This window comes from Chiloscyllium plagiosum, unplaced genomic scaffold (genome assembly GCF_037043375.1).
Source record: "Chiloscyllium plagiosum isolate Xiang-an unplaced genomic scaffold, Cpla_swu_hap1 HiC_scaffold_35, whole genome shotgun sequence".
Lineage (NCBI taxonomy): Eukaryota > Metazoa > Chordata > Chondrichthyes > Orectolobiformes > Hemiscylliidae > Chiloscyllium > Chiloscyllium plagiosum.
Genome location: NW_028270173.1, coordinates 36,395,561 through 36,419,152, shown reverse-complemented (window position 1 = coordinate 36,419,152; position 23,592 = coordinate 36,395,561). Strand labels below are relative to the sequence as shown.

General features: G+C 43.4%; 1 pseudogene; it reads left to right on the top strand.

Moving 5' to 3' along the window:
* The first annotated feature begins 17,054 nt into the window (after positions 1-17,054).
* Positions 17,055-18,358, top strand: LOC148140657 (putative G protein-coupled receptor 139; annotated as a pseudogene).
* The last annotated feature ends 5,234 nt before the right edge of the window (positions 18,359-23,592 follow it).

The following is a 23,592-nucleotide window of genomic DNA, read 5'->3' as shown; positions in this document are numbered from 1 at the left end:
TGGTGGGCTTATCTTATGAGGAGAGGTTGACTGAGCTCGGATTTTTTTCATTGGAAAAAATAAGGAAGAGTGGGGACCTAATTGAGGTGTACAAGATAATGAGAGGCATAGATAGATATTTAAGAGACTGCTGGACATGCATATGGTCACAGAAATTTAAGGGTTCGTACATTAGGTTTACCTTACATGAGGATCAATGGTTGGCACAGCATCGTGGGCTGAAGGGCCTGTTCTGTGCTGTACTGTTCTATGTTGCCAGACCTTGTTGAGTTTCTTCAGTGTTTTCTGTTTTTTTACAGTCTACAGCTGTAAGCTGTCACCAAAGGATTTATTCACTGCTCTCAGCAGCAAACTTTTTCAAGCTGTCCATATTGATGAAAGGAGACACAGAAAAATACTGTGAAAATCTCAGGCCTCAGTACAGGTTCTCGGTAAACACCATTTGTCACATTATGGCAATCAGAGAACATTATCCCAGCATGTCATCTGCTACCTTCAAAAGATTGATTGATCTGTTCAGTAATGCTTCTTCCAATTCTATATACCAATTCCAATTCTTATCTTTATTAAAATCTGCTTGATAGATCCTTATAGATTGCTTCCTATGTGTCCAAGTAGAAAACATGTTTTGATCCATCTCGAGCATTATGTTAGTGACTTCCTCATTTTTTTCTCGATCAGTCAGATATGACATGCAAGTCCATATTACCAAAATACAAATAATGGCATGGAATAATTATAATTATCACCAATAAACAATTACATGTGTTCACAGAACAGGCGATGGCAGCTGTGTTCAAGGGCTGGCAGTCAAAGCTTGATGAGGGAGAAAGCATGAGAAGCTTAATCTTCCCTTACTTGTGTTAACTTCCATGGAGGATTTCTCTCCATGAGGTGAAGTGGATTTCCTCACACAATCATCACAACGTTGCCTCTCTCAAGCCTCTACAGCGCTCCTGTTGTCTGATGCTAACCCGATTTTCCAACTTGTCTTTACTGCTGGCACATGTCGGCATTCCTGTCACCGGTGCCATATTTAATGGGCTACTGTACATCCGGTTAAGCATTGCCAGTCCACAGCTGCCCTGCATGGCTTGCAGTGGGGTGGGTGAAATGGATGCTTCACTTTATGTGTAGGATCCTGGAGTTCCTGGTTGATGGGGTAGTATAAAAAAGATATATCCTCTACCGACGGGGTCAACAGAGGAGACTATGATGCCATGGCCAATCGGTGTATTCCGAGTTTGGTACCTAGTTTGCTGCAATCTGCACAGTCTGGAGGAATGCCCAGCAAGGTAAGGAAGTCAGTAACCTTCTCCGCATCACCACAGGTAGGTGCCATGAATTTCTCTCCTCTGTCTCTGCTAGTGCACCCCTCTACCACCCTCACCACACATGCAACATTCTACCTCACTCCCTCTTACCTACTTCCAACAGTGCGAACATGAGATTGCCTCTGCACTGTCAACTCTCCTTCGGGACCTCCTGCCAAACCTCATCACCTCGGGGGATCTTCCATCCACCGCCTCCAACCTCATAGTCCCACAACCCCGCACCGCCCGCTTATACCTCCTGCCCAAAATCCACAAACCTGACTGCCCTGGCCGACCCATTGTCTCCGCCTGCTCCTGCCCCACCGAACTCCTCTCCGCATACCTCGACATGGTCCTGTCCCCCTTAGTCCAAGAACTCCCCACCTACGTTCGGGACACCACCCATACCCTCCATCTCCTCCATGATTTTCGCTTCTCCGGTCCCCAACGCCTTATCTTCACAATGGACATCAAGTCCTTGTACACCTCCATCCCCCATCACGAAGGACTTAAAGCCCTCCGCTTCTTCCTTTCCCGCCGTACCAACCAGTACCCTTCCACTGACACCCTCCTTCGACTGACTGAACTGGTCCTCACCCTGAACAACTTATCTTTCCAATCCTCCCATTTCCTCCAAACGAAAGGAGTAGCCATGGGCACGCGCATGGGCCCCAGCTATGCCTGCCTCTTCGTAGGATATGTGGAACAGTCCATCTTCCGCAACTGCACTGGCCCCACCCCCCACCTTTTCCTCCGCTACATCGATGACTGTATCGGCGCCGCCTTGTGCTCCCACGAGGAGGTTGAACAGTTCATCCACTTCACCAACACCTTCCACCTCGACCTCAAATTCACCTGGACAGTCTCAGATTCCTCCCTCCCCTTCCTCGACCTTTCTATCTCTATCTCAGGCGACCGAATCAACACGGACATCTACTACAAACCGACCGACTCCCACAGCTACCTGGACTACACCTCCTCCCACACTGCACCCTGTAAAAATGCCATCCCATTCTCCCAATTCCTTCGTCTCTGCCGCATCTGCTCCCAGGAGGGCCAGTTCCAAAAACGTACAACCCAGATGGCCTCCTTCTTCAAGGACCGCAATTTCCCCCCCGACGTGGTTGACGATGCCCTCCACCACATCTCTTAACTTCCCGCTCCTCCGCCGTTGAGCCCCGCCCCTCCAACCGCCACCAGGACAGAACCCCACTGGTCCTCACCTACCACCCCTCCAATCTCCATGTACAGCGCATCATCCGCCATCATTTCCGCCACTCCAAACGGACCCCACCACCAAGGATATATTTCCCTCCCCTCCCCTATCAGCATTCTGTAAAGACCACTCCCTCTGTGACTCCCTCGTCAGATCCACACCCCCCACCAACCCAACCTCCACTCCCGGCACCTTCCCCTGCAACCGCAGGAGGTGCAAGACTTGCACCCACACCTCCCCCCTCACCTCCCTCCAAGGCCCCAAAGGAAACTTCCATATCCGCCACAAATTCACCTGCACCTCCACACACATCATCTATTGCATCCTCTGCACCCGATGTGGCCTCCTCTATATTGGGGAGACAGGCCGCCTACTTGCGGAGCGTTTCAGAGAACACCTCTGGGACACCTGGACCAACCAACCCAACCACCCTGTGGCTCAACACTTCAACTCCCCCTCCCACTCCACCAAGGATATGCAGGTCTTTGGACTCCTCCATCGCCAGACCACAACAACACTACGGTTGGAGGAAGAGCGCCTCATCTTCCGCCTAGGAACCCTCCAACCACAAGGGATGAACTCGGATTTCACCAGTTTCCTCATTTCCCCTCCCCCCACCTTGTCTCAGTCAAATCCATCGAACTCAGCACCGCCTTCCTAACCTGCAATCTTCTTCCTGACCTCTCCGCCCCCACCCCAGTCTGACCTATCACCCTCACCTTGACCTCTTTCCACCTATCACATTTCCGACGCCCCTCCCCCAAGTCCCTCCTCCCTAACTTTTATCTTAGCCTGCTGGATACACTTTCCTCATTCCTGAAGAAGGGCTTATGCCCGAAACATCAATTCTCCTGTTCCCTGGATGCTGTCTGACCTGCTGCGCTTTTCCAGCAACACATTTTCAGCTCTCCTTTGGGACACCTCACCAAACTTCTGCCACCTGCACCAGCACTACCTACTCCTGCCAGCCACTTTAATCTCACTCAATCTCTCCCTTTGTCTCATTCCAGGTGAGAATTGCACATGTCAGGACTAAAAGAGACATGATGGGTGACAGGATGCCAGATACTTCTCTCCTCATTAGCCTGAAGTGGCCTTAGCTATTGAGTACTGAGAACAATCATGTGGGGCAGCTAAAATATCCATGTCCTACCTGCCAAGTAAGAAGCAATTCTCATTGTTGTGCTGGTCTTTTACTTAGCCCACTGTGCATTTACTGTTAAAATGCCATTTTTTGCCCTTGGTCAAGGCACACTCTCTCTTTTGTCTGCTGAAGGCATCAGTGAACTACCTCTCGTGTGTTTTCAACAAGTCCGCCCTGCAAGACATCCCCTCCACCAGCTCAGAAGCAGAGACCATGGACACCTCAGGAGGAAGATCCAGACAGGATGCCTCCTGTGCACTTCTGCAGCTCAGACATTGACACTAACTGGAAATATCAGCCTGCTTTGAGTCACAACACCTGCTGGTGACCACCTCACTACCACATCTCTGAAGCTGGTCAAGGTAGAAACCCCTCAGACTGTTGGCACTCGGAGGCCTGGTGGAGGATGGGATTCTGCTCAGCCCCATTCACACGATCAGCAGACGGGTGCATCAAGGCTGGGGGAGGTAAAGGGGCGGAGTTGGAGGTGACCATCTGAACACCAAGTTTGATGAGTGTAGTGCTGCAAAAACACAGCTGGTCAGGCAGCATATGGGGAGAAGAACAGTTGACGCTTCAAGCATAAGCTCTTTCTGATGAAGAGCTTATGCTCAAAACATAATTCCTGATGAAGGACTTTACGCTCAAAATGGCAACTCTCCTGCTCCCTTGGATGCTGCCTAATTGGCTGTGCTTTTCCAGCATCACACTCTTCAACTCTGATCTCCAGCATCTGCAGTCCTCACTGTCTCCTCCCTGAACACCAAGGTTGGCAAGCTCTGTCTCAGGAATGCAAGTAGCTGGCTTCTTCCATGGACTGGTTGGTGGCTATCATGGAGAGCCAGTCCAGCCATCTCAGAAACAAAGTCAGAGGTTGCTGGAGAAGTTTTAGCAGCACCTATTGTGAGAGAAAGCCGGGTTAATGTTTCAGGTTCAGTGACCCCTCTTCAGAATTGATTGTAGCTGGGAAAAGATTGGAAAATATGCTGAAGATTGAGTGGAGGGGGTTGAGTAAATGATAGGTGGAGATAGAGCCTAGCGAAAGAGAGACATCAGCAACTGGGCAGAAAACAGAATCAGTAATGGTCAGCTGATAATCGGGACTATTAGTAGCTGACTATGTGTTGTTTGTGGTGGCAGGCCATGTGATAACAAGGCCTGGTGTGTTGGGGTTGGAGTAAGGACATGGAAGATTTTCAGAGTCTGCTGGACATACACACAGACTTGCACTCTGATGCATCAGTAGCCCGGGAGACGTAGGACCTTGAACTGACTCAAGTAGATCACCTTCCTCACAAGGAGACAGGGCAGTGCCAGTCGCATCCTGTCAGCAGAAGAACCACACTGCAGTCCCCTCAGACATTTCCACTCAAGACACTTCAGAGGTGGCTGGGGCATCCACCTCCACCCTACCAACCAGCCTCAGGCCTGTCAGAGGTCAAACTGAGGAAGGTGACTGTCGGCTGGACAGATTAAACATTTCCAGGGGCTCCTGCTGCCAACACCCGAGCATTGTCTGACCAAAAACTCTAAGGCCAATCGATTCCATTGTAGAACATGTTCACTGACCCCGGCCTCGAAAATCAGAACTGCACTGCAACAAAGCAGGAGGGAAATAAAGAATGAGTCCAAACTAGAGGGCATAATTTTAAGGTGCGAAGGGAAAGATTTAAAATGGACCTCAGGGCCAAAGTTTTCATGCAGGGGGTGGTGCATGTATGAAATGAGCTGACAGAAGAAGTGGAGGAGGTGGATGGGTACAATTAGAACATTTAACATACATCTGGATAGGTACATGAATGGGAAGGGTTTAGAAGGATATAGGCCAAATACTGCCAAATGGGACTGGGTTAATTTAGAATATCTGGTCAGCATGGATAAGTTGGACTGAAGGGTCTGTTTCCATGCTGTACATCTCTATGAATTTATAACCCTACTCTAAGATGGCACTTCACTGTAAATATATTTTGATATTTTAAACATATGGTCACTGTCAGTTCTGTATGAGTCTCAGTCTCACCATAGTTGTATCAATGAAGGTAGAGAGCACACCCGTCTTTAGTGCTGCATGATATTGAATGGTTCAGAGTGGGAAGAAAGCAGTGCTTGCACCATGTGGAGGGTGTGGATTAATAACTGGTAGGCACGTGTTACTAGTGCACCACAACCATTCATTGGATTCATTTATTATTGTGCGTGATGTAATTCTGAATACTTGAAACAACTATCTGGACTGCACACATTGAGCTAATGCCAAAAGTTCACTAAGCATGTAATGCTCATCAGTGTGTTTCAGCTTCAGTGTACAGTTTCTGTGTTACCCTTTGAAATGCCTCACATCACTGCAACTTGAACCCATTTCCCTTTCCATTTGGAATACTTATTGTGCTTGCTCAGGCTGTGATGAGAACATTTATACCCAAAATGTTGACTTGTCCACCTCCTAATGCTGCCTGACCTGCTGTGCTCTTCCAGCCTCCTGCTTGTCTACTAATGTTCTTACCAACCTGTTCAGAGATGTTATTACACATGTCTGAAGTATGTGGGATGTGAACCAAATATTCTGGCCCAAAGGACACATATCCACCCATCACAAGAGCCTTCATTGCTTTGTACCCTTGTTATATACAGCCTGATGGAAGGTTTCAGAGGTCACTCCTTGAACAGTGAGTCTTAGTCTCAATGTCTCCCCATTGGCGATCCCTCAGATGTAAACAACCTGTTCCTGATGGCCCTCTCTGCTAACCCTATTGGCTTTCAACTTCCCCACTCAACCCCTCTAACTAATTCTTCATCTATCCATTTTATCACCACCACCCAGTCCTTATTCCCCAACCCCAGGCATATGAGGTAAGCTGACCAAGCCAGGTAGAGCACTGCTCCTCCAAGGAGACCAGGGTTCTGTTAGTCAACAAAAACAGTCTTCCTCGCTCATGATAATTTTCCCTCCTATGCTCTATTGTCTGCACCTCTCCGTTATGTATTGATTTATCCCTTCATAATTGTCATACTCTCTGCCTGTTGGCATTCTGACTCCAATCTTCATAATTACGTTTCCCCAACCTCACAACTTCAGCAGTTGCCACTGTTAATTACTCCTTTGCATGCTTGCGAATGGATCACAATGACAGACGATATGTCAACTGCCTTGAGAGACTGAGACAGGCAACAGTGAATGATGAATGACCAGACTCTGACTGGCATATCTACAGCTCCCTGAATGATTTCCCAACACTTCCTGGACTGGTAACATTGGACCTACATGACTGTCCATGGCCCAATTCCCAGTAGCAGAGGTATAGAACCTTTGACCCGAAATGCACTGACCAGCCCAATGAATATTCATGAGTCCCTGGGTTGACATTAATGCTGCTGTGACTGACTGCACTGGGATCCCCTTGTTGAAGAGAGTCTCCTTGGACATGATTGAGGATGCTAATCTTAGACTTTGCAGCATGTGTAATGTGTTTTCTGCAGCCAATTTGGTACAAGGTGCAGGTGTAAGTGTGATGTGGCACTGTACTGCGTAACAACATGTCCCAACCTCTTGACTGATAACTGCTGTAGTATGATAGGCTGCCTGGCATTCTGGCTGCACCCAACTGCAAAGTAAAGCAAAAGCACTGCTAACCAATAAAGTGCAGCTGAGGGTTGGTGTGTTAAAAGGCAAGACATGGAAAGGAACCCATGGTGTGAGCATCCAGAAAGCAAGTCTTGAGATGCAGCATGGTCCAGTCCATGAGCCAGATACCTGGCTGTCTAAACAAAATTTCCACGCATTCCAAAAAGAGTTCTGGCACACTACAAATGCATCATGGCAGGATGGGAGTGTGCTGTAAGCACATTGGAGACATGTAATGAGAGGGCTGAGAAGCTGACACATGCCAGCATCCATCGGCAATGAGGTGCATGTAGTCACTGCCCAAGGAGTGTACCATTAAACATTGGAGCTCAGTGAACGAAGGTCTGGCAGAACAATTAGTGAGCCAGAGTCATCAGATACTCACTTTGACTTCCATGTCAGAAATTGTCAGCATTTAATTTCCATGTGGCCAGTTGCGGAATAGTGAGGTGGGATTATGTCAGAACGGTGATAATGCGTAATATTAAAAGCAGCAGATAATGAAATGGTGGATGATTTGTTAGTGGTCTTCCAAGAATCCTTAGATTCTGGAAAAGTCACAGTGGATTGGAACATCATCAATGGAACACCTTTATTTAAAAGAAAAGGAGACAAAAACAGATAACAATAGGCCAGTGATATTAATGGCTTTTATTGCAAAATGTTAAGAGTCTTTTCTAAATTATACAAAGCATTTAGAAATTCATAACATGACTTCACAAAGGGGAAATTGTACCTGACATACAAGCAAGATCAATAAAAGGAGAGTAGTGGATGTAACATATTTGAATTTTCAGAAGGTGTTTCTTCAGCTATCACTTTAAGGTCAGAGCCTATGGTATTCAAAGCCATATATTAGCATGCATAGAGGATTGGCTCACTAACAGACGACAGATACCTGTTGGGATAACAGGGTCATTTTCAAAATGACAAACTGTAACCAATGGAGTGCCACAGGGATCAATGTTGGGGCACAATTATTTGCTGTCTTTAACTATATAAGACCAAGGAAGAAAGTGACTGTTCTATCATCAAGTTTTTAGATGAGTCAAAAATAGATGGAACAGCAAGTGGCAAGGATGATATCAAGAGTATACAGAGGGATATCGTCAGGTCTAGTGAATAGGAAAGAAAATGTGGCCTATGGAATATAATGTAGAAAGATATGACGTTATGCATTTCTGCAGGACCAATAGAAGGGTGATTATTATTTAAAAAGATAAAAAAAAACTATACCTTCCAGCTTTTGGTTCATTGACTTGAGTGTTATGATACTTCGAATGTTCATTCAAGGTTGTGAGGTCACCTGCCTCAACTGCCCTTCTGGTCAGTGCATTCCAGATCCCCATCACCCTCTGGTGAAAGAAAAACATTTTCCTCAAATCCCTTCTAAAATTGCTGTGTTTCACTTTAAAATTATGCCCTCTTTGGCCTATAATCATTGAAGTTTTAAAGATTAAGAGGCAACATCATTGAAATATGTAAGATTCTTTGGGAAATCGAGAGGATAAATTTGGAGAGATTGTTTGTCCTTGTGGGAGAGTCTAGAACCAGGGAGCTCAATCTCATAATAAGGAACTTAAGAAAGACATGAGAATGAATTTCTTCTGTCAGGAGGTATTGAGTCAGTGGAACTTTTTACCGCAGACAGCTGTTGAAGCAGGGTGTTTAAGTATACTCAAGGCTGAGACAGACAGATTATTAATCAGCAACTAAATAAAAAGTCATGGAGAAAAGGCAGGTAAGTGAAATGGAGGATTATCAGATCATCATTGCATGGAATTAAGGAGCAGACTCAATGGACTGCTTCTTTTCCTCTGTTTTATGGTTATGGATAATTCCTGTAAAAGGTCTGTCACCACGAGCCAGTGAGATTTTGTCTCACTGTTAGAATTTAGCTTGGAAAATGTGACATGTCAATTTTGACATTGAGAAAATCCTTGCTTAACCTCTCACAATTCAACAAAATATCGTGCCATAGCCCTTTGGATTTTGGACCTGGGAAATTTCCACCCATTTTTCCATCCTGGATTATTTATTGACAATGCCATGAAATTCTAAGGATGACATTAAATTAAAATTTTCCATTGGATTCTATATTGGTGCATGTCATATATTGATCTCTCATAAAGCCTTTCATAAATAATAACATTCACTAGGGCTCCTTAGAAAGTAATTGCCCCTATCACCTTGAAAGACAAGTGCAGTAGATATATGGGGAACAACAGCACCTGCAAGTTTCCCTCCAAGTCCCTCACCATCCTGACTTGAAAATATATCAACACTTCTTTGCTGGGTCAAAATCCTGGAAATCCCTCCCTAATAGGGAGTTTTTGTAAGGTGTGTTGAGGAGGGTTTCCTAACTCAGTACATTGACGGTACGACGAGAGGAGAGGCCATTCTAGACTTAGTGCTCGGAAACGAGCTGGGGCAGGTATCAGATCTTGTGGTGGGAGAGCATTTTGGTGATAGTGACCACAACTGCCTCACATTCTACATAGCTATGGAGAAGGAGAGGATTAGGCAAAATGGGAGGATATTTAACTGGGGAAGAGGAAACTATGATGCGATTAGACATGAGTTAGGAAACATGACTTGAGAGCAATTGTTCCAGGGTAAAGGCACTATAGACATGTGGAGACTGCTTAAGGAACAGTCTTAAGGAAATGAGACATGCAAGAAGTGGTAAGATAAAGGAACCTTGGATGACGAGAGCAGTGGAGCTTTTCGTCAAAAGGAAAAAGGTAGCTTACATAAGGTGGAGGAAGCTAGGGTCAAGCTTAGCTCTACAGGATTACAGGCAGGCGAGGAAAGAGTTTAAAAATAGTCTGAGGAGAGCCAGGAGGGATCACGAGAAAGGCTTGGCAGAACGGATTAGGGAGAACACAAAGACATTTTGCATTTATGTGAGGAATAAGAGGATGGTCAAAGAAAGAGTAGGACCGATCAGGGATATCATAGGGAATTTGTGTGTGGAGTCTGAGGAGGTAGGGGAAGCCTTAAATGAATTTTTTGCTTCTGTCTTTACGAAAGAAATGAACTTTGTAGTGAATGAAACCTTTGAAGAGCAGGTGTGCATGCTGAAATGGATAGAGATAGAGGAAGCTGATGTGCTGAAAATTTTGTCAAACATTTAGATTGATAAGTCGCCAGGCCCGGACCAGATTTGTCCTCGGCTGCTTTGGGAAACGAGAAATGCAATTGCTTCGCCACTTGCAAAGATCTTTTCATCCTCGCTCTCCACTGGAGTCGTACCTGAGGACTGGAGAGAGGCAAATGTAATTCCTCTCTTCAAGAAAGGAAATTGGGAAATACCTGGTAATTACAGACCAGTAAGTCTCATGTCTGTCGTCTGCAAAGTGTTAGAAAGGATTCTGAGGGATAGGATTTATGACCATCTGGAAGAGCATGGCTTAATTAAATGCAGTCAACACGGCTTTGTGAGGGGCAGGTCGTGCCTCACAAACCTTATCGGGTTCTTTGAGGATGTGACTAGAAAAGTTGATGAGGGTCGAGCTGTGGATGTGATGTATATGGACTTCAGCAAGGCATTTGATAAGGTTCCCCATGGTAGACTCATTCAGAAGGTCAGGAGGAATGGGATTCAGTGGAACATAGCTGTCTGGATACAGAATTGGCTGGTCAACAGAAGACAGCGAGTGGTAGTAGAAGGAAAATATTCTGCCTGGAAGTCTGTGGTGAGTGGTGTTCCACAGGGCTCTGTCTTTGGGCCTCTGTTGTTTGTAATTTTTATTAATGACTTGGATGAGGGGATTGAAGGATGGGTCAGCAAGTTTGCAGATGACACAAAGGTTGGAGGTGTCATTGACAGTATAGAGGGCTGTTGTAGGCTGCAGCGGGACATTGACAGGATGCAGAGATGGGCTGAGAGGTGGCAGATGGAGTTCAACCTGGATAAATGCGAGGTGGTGCATTTTGGAAGTTTGAATTTGAAAGCTGAGTACAGAATTAAGGATAGGATTCTTGGCAGTGTGGAGGAACAGAGGGATCTTGGGGTGCAGGTCCATATATCCCTTAAAATGGCCACCCAAGTGGACAGGGTTGTTAAGAAAGCATATGGTGTTTTGGCTTTCATTAACAGGGGTATTGAGTTTAAGAGTTGTGAGATCTTGTTGCAGCTCTATAAAACTTTGGTTAGACTGCACGTGGAATACTGCGTCCAGCTCTGGTCGCCCTATTATAAGAAAGATGTGGATGCTTTGGAGAGGGTTCAGAGGAGGGTTACTAGGATGCTGCCTGGACTGGAGGGCTTATCTAATGAGGAGAGGTTGACTGAGCTCGGACTTTTTTCATTGGAGAAAAGGAGGAGAAGAGGGGACCTAATTGAGGTATACAAGATAATGAGAGGCATAGATAGAGTCGATAGCCAGAGACTATTTCCCAGGGCAGAAATGACTAACATGAGGGGTCATAGTTTTAAGCTGTTTGGAGGAAAGTATAGAGGGGATGTCAGAGGTGGGTTCTTTACACAGAGAGTTGTGAGAGCATGGAATGCGTTGCCAGCAGCAGCTGTGGAGGCAGGGTCATTGGGGACATTTAAGAGACTCCTGGACATGCATATGGTCACAGAAATTTGAGGGTGCATACATGAGGATCAGTGGTCGACACAACATCGTGGGCTGAAGGGCCTGTTCTGTGCTGTACTGTTCTATGTTCTATGTTCTAATAGCATTCAGCATCAGCCTACAGCACATGGTCTGCAAAGTTTGATAAGGCAGCTCACCTTCGACTTTTAAAGGGGAGCTCGGGATGGGCTGGCTGGCCAGTAATGCTGACTTTCCCCAAATAAATAAACATTAACAAGATAAGCATATTGATGCAAAAGTTATATATCTCCAAACTTCTAGCTAATTTGATAAAAGGCCATTTTAATCTGAAATGTTAACTCTATTTCCACCTTTCAATTCTCTGATCTACAGCTTTATAGTGTTCCTTTCAGAAGCAGGATTTGTTCTGAACTGCTACCTAACTGCGTTCACTGATGGACAGCTTAGTCAGCAATGTTTTGCAACTCTGTTTGCCTCACTTGATCTGGTTGAGCAACCATGTGCATCAAATGTATGCAGTTTACAAATCTATTGTGATGTCTCATAGCACAATGAATGGAAAAATGATGTTGAGGCATTTCCCATGCTAAACAGAACCACCTGAAAGGACAAGGCCAGAAAACAAGTGGAAACACAATCATTGATGTATTCCAATCAAACCTTATACTGCTTCAATTTAAAATGAAATCACAGTTCCTTCAACGTCATAGCAGAAAAAGTGGAAGAAAATCCTTTCCTAAAAGCACTATAGGAGTATACAGCCCAAAGAACTTTGGTTCAAGAAAACCTTGTTTCTTACAATTATAGAATCTCTACAGGGTGGAAGCTGGCCATTCAGGTAATCATGTCCATACTGACCATCTGCAGAGCATCCCACCCAGACACATCCCCTCCCCTATCCCTGTAATCCTACATTTGCCATGGCTAACCCACCTGTCCTGCACATCCCTGGACACTATAGGACAATTTAGCATGTCCGATCCACCTAAACTGCACATATTTGGACTGTGGAAGGAAACCAGAGCACCCTGGAGAAACCAATGCAGACCCGGGGAGAATGTGCAAACTCCACATAGATAGTGGGATAATACAGCTGTCAATTTTCTTTAGTCAATTAATGTGATCAAGAGAATATTCATGACATTGTGTGACAATATGCTTGAGGTCCTGTGGCACTGATGTGTTGCATTCCTACCTCTGAGCCAGATGCTCTGAATGCAAAGGTAAAAACAATGACTGCAGATGCTGGAAACCAGATTCTGGATCAGTGGTGCTGGAAGAGCACAGCAATTCAGGCAGCATCCGAGGACAGGCTGCCTGAATTCCAGGCTCTGAATGCAAAGGCTACTCCAGGACTTAATTGCTGAAGAAATTACTTTAGAATAGCTACCCAAATTGAATATCAAGTTGCAAATCCTTTCGAATTCTGCCAAAACCCCAAAATTACAACGTGCATGTGAAAAATGCTTTATAAGGTTGGTTGCTTTTGATCAATTGGCAACAGTTTCATGGGGTTGCATTCCTGTTTTAACTGGGGTAGAACAGGGTCCTGCTGAAGCTGTGGTGGAAGTCATGACACTTTTGTTTGACAGCCTTTGTACAGAGAAATGTGAAGAAATGTGTGAGATCTGGTGTCTTGTTTTATTCTGAGACTGGCAATAGTACATGGTGAATTAATGAATCATCATGCGTAATTTCACCAGTGTCCTGTTCAGTCAAGTATTTTGAATTCCGTCTGAAAATGATCCTAATATCTCACCAGTAACCAAACTTGTTGGTACCCGACAGGTTTACAGAATTATCAAGTTATTGCCTTCCATGTACATTTGAATGCTACTGAATCAAAAGTCAATGCAAACACTTTCAGCGAGTATATACTGTAACATCATACTAATTACGGGTTGCTGGCTATTGGAAAACATGCAAGCCCAGTTACCATATCCTATTGGGACTATCTAATGCTTCATAATTGGATTAACTGCTGATCACCAACATGAGCAAAAAAAGCTGGTTTTATTTGAAGTCACAAATCTCTCCACTTAATACCAAAGTGGAACAATTTTGCTGTTGGGTGCAAATGTTCAATGTTAAGCATTAAAGTAAACAATTCTGATTGAATAGCATATATGACACAGAGACAAACTATTTGAGCCAATTGGATCACTTTTTTTTCATATATATACACATCTCCCTAACATCCTGTCAACCTCCTTCATGTACCTCTGTCATCATAAACTTACATATTGATCTCCTTTAGATTTTATCAAGTTTCCTCTCATATCCATCTCTATTGACTGCAATATATACACTATTCCACTCAATCAGTCTCTATGGTAATGCCACATTCTCACCATTCTTTTAGTGAAGGGCATTCTTCTGAAATCTCAGTAAGCTTTCTTTTGATTATTAGTCATTCTCTTCCCCCGCAAAATCCACCATTCTCTCTTTACTGACAGTCGAGACCTTTCATAATGCATTAGGTTACATATCAGTCCTACTCTTCTTTTTCCCAGAGAAAGGAGACTTTGCCTGAGGAACATTTTCTGATATGTACAAGGTTTCAGTAGAGAGATCGCTTTGAGTGCTTATATATATTGAACAATCTGACAACCGGAGTTGCACAATGTACTCTAAGTATGGATGTACTATAGTTAAAACACTTTAATCATTTCATCAATAATTTTCAAACTTTTCCCTCTATAAATAAATACTGCTTCATGATTTGCTCGCCTTGCTGACCTATAATGCAAAGTTTTGATATGGGAACTTTCTCCCCCCCCCGGGTCCCCTCATAAAAATAATCCTTCCAATCAAAAAAAGAGATATCTATTCATTTTAGCTAAGCATGATACCACATAATTATCTGTGTTGAACTTGGTTTGTCAATTTTTTTTGTTACTTGTAAGTTTATTCCTGTTTTTCTGAAACTTGGTTCAGTCATTCTCCGTACTGACTATCCCAACACCCTCTCACCTTGGCACAAATTAGTGTCATCATCAATGTTAGGAACTGTGTTTAATTCCAAACACAAGTCATGAATTTCAGTTGTGAAGTGTCCACGTGGAAATCCACTTCCCACCTCCTGCCAATCTGAACAACAACTCTGTATTCCTTCTCAATGCTTTTCATCTTGATGTTAGCTAACATTTCATTCTGAGACTTGTCCTTCAAGTCTTCATTCTTCAACCCTGTTCATGAATCACTTTTGGAACCTTATTGAAGGCACTTTCAACATCCAAATGATGTGTATATTATATGTAGATGTGACTTGATTTTTCTATTACTTGGAAATCTAGAACTTGGCATAACGTTGCAGAATAAAGATACATTTGTTTAGAATTGTTATGCAAATGAATTTCTTCTCCCAGAAGAAGAATTCTCTACCCCAGAGAATTGTGGAGGCTTGTTCACTGAATTATTTAAAGAGGAATTAGTTGTTTTTTTTTGTATATATCAGGGAATTGAGGGCTGTGAGAATCTGATACAAAAAGGGAAGTGAGGCCTGCGGCAGATTAGCAAATCTTGCTGAATAGTGGGTAGGATTGAAGGGATGTCAGGGCACATTTTTATCCTTTTTCTTATGTTCCTCTATCTTGAAGAATTACCATTGTCTACTGCTTCTTGATTTCCCCACGGTGATCAATAAAGCAAGTTAAGAAATTTTTTCCAGCTTGAATTCCACACTGAGTGGCAATTTTCATACACCATATGAATAGGTGCAGGAGTAGGCCATTCTGCCCTTCAAGCCTGCACCACCATTCAATATGATCATGGCTGATCATCCTTAATCAGTATCCTGTTTCTGCCTTATCTCCATAACCCTTGATTCCACTATCCTCGAGAGCTCTATCCAACTCTTTCTTAAATGAATCCAGAGACTGGGCCTCCACTGCCCTCAGGGATAGAGCATTCCACACAGCCACCACTCTCTGGGTGAAGAACTTTCTTCTCATCTCTGTCCTAAATGGTCTACCCCGTATTTTAAAGCTGTGTCCTCTGGTTCGGCACTCACCCATCAGCGGGAACATGTTTCCTGCCTCCAGAGTGTCCAATCCTTTAATAATCTTATATGTCTCAATCAGACCCCATCTCAGTCTTCTAAACTCCAGGGTATACAAGTCCAGTCACTCCAGACTTTCAGCGTAAGGTAGTCCCGCCATTCCAGGAATTGACCTCGTGAACCTACGCTGCACTCCCTCAATAGTCAGAATGTCTTTCCTCAAATTTGGAGACCAGAACTGCACACAATACTCCAGGTGTGGTCTCACCAGGGCCCTGTACAGCTTCAGAAGTACCTCTTTGCTTCTATACTCAATCCCTCTTGTTATGAAGGCCAGCATGCTATTAGCCTTCTTCACTACCTGCTGTACCTGCATGCTTACCTTCATTGACTGTTGTACAAGAACACCCAGATCTCTTTGTACTGCTCCTTTACCTAAATTTATTCCATTTAGGTAGTAATCTGCCTTCCTGTTCTTGCCACCAAAGTGGATAACCATACATTTATCCACATTAAACTGCATCTGCCACGCATCTGACCACTCACCTAGTCATCTGTTCTTCTTTCATCTCAAATTCATTATTTTCCCTTCATTAATATTTTGCAGACCACCACGTCATGCTTTGAACACATGCTACTTCCGTTATCACCTCTGCAACCTCTTCTATAGACTCATATAAAACATACAAACATAATCCATTTATATCAGAGACTTCATCCTCATGGAATTTGCTTGTTCTTATAATTTTGAGATACTTATTGTCAATCTCAGATTTCAATGTCGCATTGACCTGCTTTATCTCCCTAGTAAATACTGAAGGCAAGTAAACAATTATTTAATATTTGTTTCATCATTTTTCAATTTTCGGTGCTAATATCTCATCAATACTCAGTGCTCACATTCCCAACAGGATTTCATCTTCTGTTGACTTGCTTAAGAAGAGCTTTCTTTTTAATGTTTCTTGATAATTGTACTATGCTGTTTGTCGTTTATTCTAACTCTTCGACATTCTTCTGAAACTCTGAACATGCAAACCTCTGCTGTGCATGGTTAATGCATTTCTGTTTCCTAATCCTCAAACAAACCAACAGGATTGATCAAACAAGGAGCTTGATTATCTCTCCCTTCCTTCATATAAAATTTGTAAGTGTTCTTATTCTGCTTTTGATAGTGTGGGTGAGAACTAGACAATGTCGGGAGGTGAAAGGGGAGGTTAGTATAGGAAAGAGATGGGGGGAATGGTTTAGGCAAGATACTTTCTTGATTGCAAATCCTTGGTTCTTTTTTGAGTGTGCAAGATCAAGTGAGGTAACTTCAAACAACAGAACTTATACCTGTAATTCTGTTTAAGTTAAAACCTTTCCATCATATTTCAATATTTACATTGACAACAAGTGGAAGCAGTTATTTGTCTGGCAACTTTACAAGTCACCAAAACTTGAAATGGACTGAGTTAAACTTGGAGTTAAGCATTAAAGAAATTTCTAACCTACTCTCACCATAGCTTGGGTTTAGAAAGTGAATATGTCTGCTAAGTTAATGTTCAGTTTCCTTTCTTTTCTTACAGTTAATTTAATGACTATTGTGATCCTCAATTGGCGAAAGTGCGACCTTTCCTCCAACACCACATGCTATCTGGTCGCCATAATGACAGCAGATTTCCTAGTTATTATCATGAATGTCATACTGTGGCGGATCAGTTCTTATTATGTCCTGGCATCTTTCCTGGAAATCACCCCTTTGTGTAGTGTTATCATTGTTCTAGTATATGCAACGTCAAAATGTTCTATTTGGTTCACTGTCAGTTTTTCCTTTGATCGATTTGTGGCCATTTGTTGTCATCAACTGAAAACAAAATATTGCACTGATAAAAATGCGACTATAGTTCTAATAATGATCTGCATTCTCATTTGTTTAAAGGATGTTACCTTTTACTTTGGAATTGAACCAGGGGAGGTAATTGATAATATTCCATGGTTCTGCAATTTCAAGCCAAGCTATTATACCAATGATGGGTGGGTTGGCTTTGACTGGTTTGATAAGATATTAACCCCATTGCTTCCATATGCTTTAATTCTGTTTCTCAACAGCCTTACCATGAGATACGTATTTATGGCCAGTCGAGCCCATAATGTCAGAGTAAGGGAGAGAAATACAGTGATCCAGAAATTGAAACCAGGAGAAGGTTTATGATTTTGCTGTTTGCCATATCAGCAGTTTCATTCTGCTGTGGCTTTTTTACATTATTGACTTCTTCTACTACATCATTACGGGCACCAGTCATGAATATTACAGTTATTATTCAAACATATTTGCGGAACTTGCAATTATGTTGGTGGATTTAAATTGCTGCACAAATGCATTTATTTATGGGGTGACACAGTCAAAGTTCAGGGAACAATTCAAAAGTATGTTGACATATCCATCTTTATCAATTAATCAGTTAGTTAATAAACAAAAGAATTTACTCTATACCAGATGCGAATCCTTTTAAGGTTATACTGCTCCAATCACATCAACAGTACCAGGAATCAATAAGAATTAAAACAAATTGAACAGTATTGGTCGGAAATGAATGGGGACTGAGCAAATTAGCATGTCCCACGATTTCAGAAGTTGACAGAGCAGCCAATATCTTTCCTTCGCTTCTATGAATGGCATTCATGGACTTCTTGCACCTTTCAAAAAAGGGAAAAAGGTTCTGACGGAAGTGCTGTATGAGATGGGTATTGTTTTTGTGCAAATTAATTTTATAGCTTTGATATCTGTCTCCCATCCCTATCCCTCAGACAGTCTCTGCCATTACTTTTCTACACTCTCCTCTCCCTGTTGAGTAGTGGTTGAAGGAGTTGTACGTGGGCAACATTGACCCATGTGTATTGATTAGGAAGCATTATCGAAAAATGTGGTGCTGAGAAAACACAGCATCCGAGGAACAGGACAGTTGATGTTTCTGGCATAAGTCCCCCATCAGGATTAGTGGAAAATGCATTATTGGAGTGCAAAGCATAACTGTGCTCAACACCAGATTGGATCAAAGGGACTGAGAACCATCCTAACCTCAATGTGAGCTGACACAGCTGAGATCTTTGATTTTCTTCTCAGGTAGCAGCACAGTGGCACAGTGGTTAGCACTGCTGCCTCACAGTGCCAGAGACCCGGGTTCATTTCCCACCTCAGGCAACTGTCTGTGTGGAGTTTGCACATTCTCCCCATGTCTGCGTGGGTTTCCTCCGGGTGCTCCGGGTGCTCCGGTTTCCTCCCACAGTCCAAAAATGCGCAGTTTAGGTGAATTGGCCATGCTAACTTGCCCGTAGTGTGAGGTGAAGGGGTAAATATTGGGGAATGTGTCTGACTGGGTTGTTCTTCAGAGGGTCGGTATGGACTTGTTGGGCCAAAGGGCCTGTTTCCACACTGTAAGTAATCTAATCTAATCTAATTTCCATCTCTACTTTACATCTGTTGCTGTCTAGATTCTCAAAAGCCAACTGTAAATGTGGTATGATGGCTCAGTGGTTAGCACTGCTGCCTCACAGCATCAGGGACTGGGTTCAATTCCAACTTCAGGTGACTGTCTGAATGGAGTTTGCACATTCTCCCTGTGTCTGCTTGGGCTTCCTCCAGGAGCTCTGGTTTGCTCCCACAATCCAAAGATGTGTAGGTTAGGTGAATTGGCCATGCTAAATTACCCATAGTGTTCAGTTAGGTGCGTTAGTTAGGGGCAAAATGTACAGTAATCAGGGAATGTGTCTGGGTGGGCTACTCTTTTGAAGGTCAGTGTGGACTTGTTGGGCCAAATGGGATGTTTCCACAATGTGGGGGATTCTATGATTAAGAAAAGAACATGTCTTTGAGACTCATGTTTGCATTTCAATCCTGCCATTCCTCTCCAAAATTCCTCTCCACATACGAAATGCTTCCACACCTTTCCTGGAACTGCATGTTGGAATCCACCAATCTGGTTATCTGCCACAAAGCTAAAACAAATCACATCAAAATCACAAGTGACATCATTTGTGACAGTGCAACAAGTAGAATTTTATTCCTTTTCATTTCTGATCTGTATGTGGTGAATAACATACTTAATCCCATCTCCCTCATTCATTCATGTCAGGATTGTATAAATACTAGGATTTTCTTTTTGTTTTGGAGGCCCGACTAAAGTTTGGGGAATGGGGAATGTATATGAAAACAGTAGGAATCAAAGTTTACTCCTGTAAAAGTCACCCTAGTCTTACCAAACCAGAGAGTTGCTCTCCCATTGGAATTAATTGACTGGTGGTGGTTTAATCTGAGGGTCAACAAGACTGAGACAAGGGGAGAGATTGAGAAGGAAGGACTCTTACAGCAATTCTCAGCTGGTACAAGCATTGAACCCACACTCTCAGCCTCACTTAATACTGCAAACTGGCCATCAAGCCAATTGAGGTAACTTTGTAATATGAAGATGAAGTTCCAAAACTGATGATTTCTCTACCTGACAGGTTTCCGATCCTGAAGTCAGCCTGATTGACAGGCTTGGCTTCACGTCAGACAAGATAGGATCATGGGCATGTTGCAGGGGGACGTGTGATCTTCGTCCTGTCCCCAGGATAATCCAAAATGATGAAAAAAACAATTAACTTGATTTTCATTTTGATTTTATTGCTAGACATCTTAAACCTGTGTCGCATGGCTCTCAATCTTTCCACCGAGACAAGCAGTTTCTTGTTATCTACTGTATCCAGATGCCTTATGATTTTGTGTTCCCCCTTTTAGAGTTTTAGAGATGTTCAGCATGAAAACAAACCAACTCATCCATGCCAACCTTGATAAATCAAATCCTTGGTTTATCTAGTCCCGTTTGTTGGCATTTGGCTGTGTCTGTGTCTGTGTCTGTAGGAGTGTGCATGTGTATGAGTGTCACCGTAAGTGTGCAACCTTGTCACAATAGACGCTGCAAGCCATGTCAGAGTGTTGACATGGTTACCACCATTACGCGTAGGGACACCTCCCACTATGTACATGGCAGGTACTCATGCGACTCAGCCAATATTGTCTCTCACAAACACTGCAGTCAAGACTGCCATGAGGCATGGTACATTGGTGCGACTGAGCAGAGGCTACAGCAGCAGATAAATGGACACTGCACAACAATCAGCAGACAGGACTGTTCCACACCCCCCTCCCCGTCAGTGAACACTTCAGTGGTCAAGGATACTTGTCCTTGGACCCTCGGGTGACTGTCTTCCAAGGCAGACTTTGAGACAGGCAGCAACCCAAAGTATCCGAGCAGAGGCTGATAGCCAAGTTCGGTAGCCATGGGGATGGGCACAACCAGGACCTTGGGTTCATGTCACACTACAGGTGACCCCACTGCACTGCACTACACATACACATACACATCCACACAGATGCACACACATAGACAGATGTACACTCACAGACACAAACAGACACAAACACACAGACACTCCTGCACACACACACTCCTACACGTACACACACCCCTACAGACCTATACATTCATGCAGAACTCTCTCAAACACTAGCTCTCTCTCATGCGCTCACACATACACTCCCACACTCAGACACACACATGCACACTCTCACAGACTTACACACCTTTACACTCACACTCACACTCACACGCATACACACACTCCCTCACAATACTCATTACCCTCCCTGCCCCCCACACACCCACATGCTTACATACACATAAAAGTTTTTGGGGTGAATTTGGTACTTGCAGAATTACATTTTACTTTGCTCAGAAACTGCATGAATCCATGTAAGATTCTGTAAATCCATTTTTTACATTAGAATCAGTTTGAACATTGTGGCACAGACAGTCTCACACAGGGCATCTCGCACCTTAAATGCATTATCTGAGCCAACATGATACCAATTATTAAAGTTCACTTGAGATTATAACTTTAAAAAAGTTCTGTGATTTACATATGAAGAACTAAAACCAACATTTCACTCTAAATCCAGGTTTTCTTCAAATATAATTTCAGTTACATCACACTGTGAATGTTTGCTCTAAATTCTTCATCTTACAATCTTCACAATCACCTGAAGGACCAGTGCTGGAAAAGATAGTGCTTCCAAATAATTGGATATAACCTGGTGTTGTGTGATTTTTAACCTTGTACACCCAATCCGCAGCAGCATCTCTAAATCATAACATTGTTCCTGGCATTGGACTTTTTTTTTAGATTATTGTGGAGTATTACCAATCACCATAAGTATTGGAGATCACTGTTTTCATAACTATTTGAGACTTTATCTCACCCTGCAGTAACTCATGACAAGAAGCTTATTGCATGTTGACACTGCTCTCCTTTGTCACACTTAGCAGCCTGTGACTAAAGACTGCAGTGTCAACAGGAGAAGAATTTGAACCTTTGTTGAGAGTGGTAATTTGTGGCACAGTTAGGAAGAACAAATCCAATTCATACTTTATTCCTTTTCGTTCTTTGTGTTAGTTTTGGGGTATTAAGTTTCTAATATAAAATCAATAGTCTGACACTTGGTGTGATGTTAAAATGTACAAAAAAGAACAGAGTAAGATTTGACAAAGCAGGTTTTGCACACTGTGCATGGAAACATATGAGTGCTCCAAGAAAAGATACAGGTAAGCAGTAGATCCATTCACCCAAATGATTTGGGCCAGAACAATGAACTGGAGAGTAAGGAGTAGAGAAGAGGATCTGAACAGTAATCTCTAGACCTTGGCCACTCCTCATTATGAGGTGTGGGAACAGAATAATCTTGGTGTAACTGAGAAAGACGATGCATTCTTACTCCTCTTGTAAAATGTACAGCAATGATATTGGCAAAAGTGACACTTTTAAGTTCAGGCACCCAAAGTACAGACCAAGAGGCATGACTAGAATTTACTAATTGTCAGGAACATGAATCTGAATATTTACTGAGAGTGGGAATTTGTGGAATAATTGACAAGAACAAACTGAATTCTGACTTTATTCCTTTTGGATGTTTTGAGGCATTATGTATTCAATTGAAATCTGACGGGCTACAGAAAGTATGGTGCCAACTTGTGCCAGGAAAGCGGCATTTCAAACATTTCAAGTGAGAAATGCAGATGCTGGAGAGTCAGAGTGGGTAAAGAGTGGAGCAGGAAAAAGCACAGCAGGTCAACCAGCATCTGAGGAGAAGGGCAGTCAACGTTTCAGATCGGAACCATTCACCAGGACTGGGGAGGGGATGGGGACTGAGAAATAAATCATGGGAGGGGTGTGGGGCTGGGGGCAAGGTGGGTGGGATTGTAATAGGTGAAAGTGGATTGGAGGTGGCTGTGATTATTCAGTAGGAAGAGTGGAGCAGACAGGTGGGAAGGAAGCTGGACAAGCAGGATGAGCTTAAGGGGACACAGTGGAGAGGGAGTACTGGGCCTCAGATGAGGTGCGGGGATGGGGAGATTTGGAAACTAGTAAATTCTTTGTTAAGGGCATACAGTTGTAAGCTCTCGAGGGGCAGGATGAAGTGCTCTTCCTGCTGTTTGCATGTGGCCTTGGAGGAGGCCCAGGATGGACATGTCATTGGAGGAGTAGTAGGTGTAGTTGAAATGGCTGGCAACTGGAAGTTGGAGTTTTTTGGAGCATACAGACCATAAATGTTCCCTGAACTTGTTCCCGGGTCGTGCTTGGTCTCTCCGGCGCAGAGGAAACCACATCGGGAGCAACTGATCCAATAACTTAAGTTAAAAGAAATGTATGT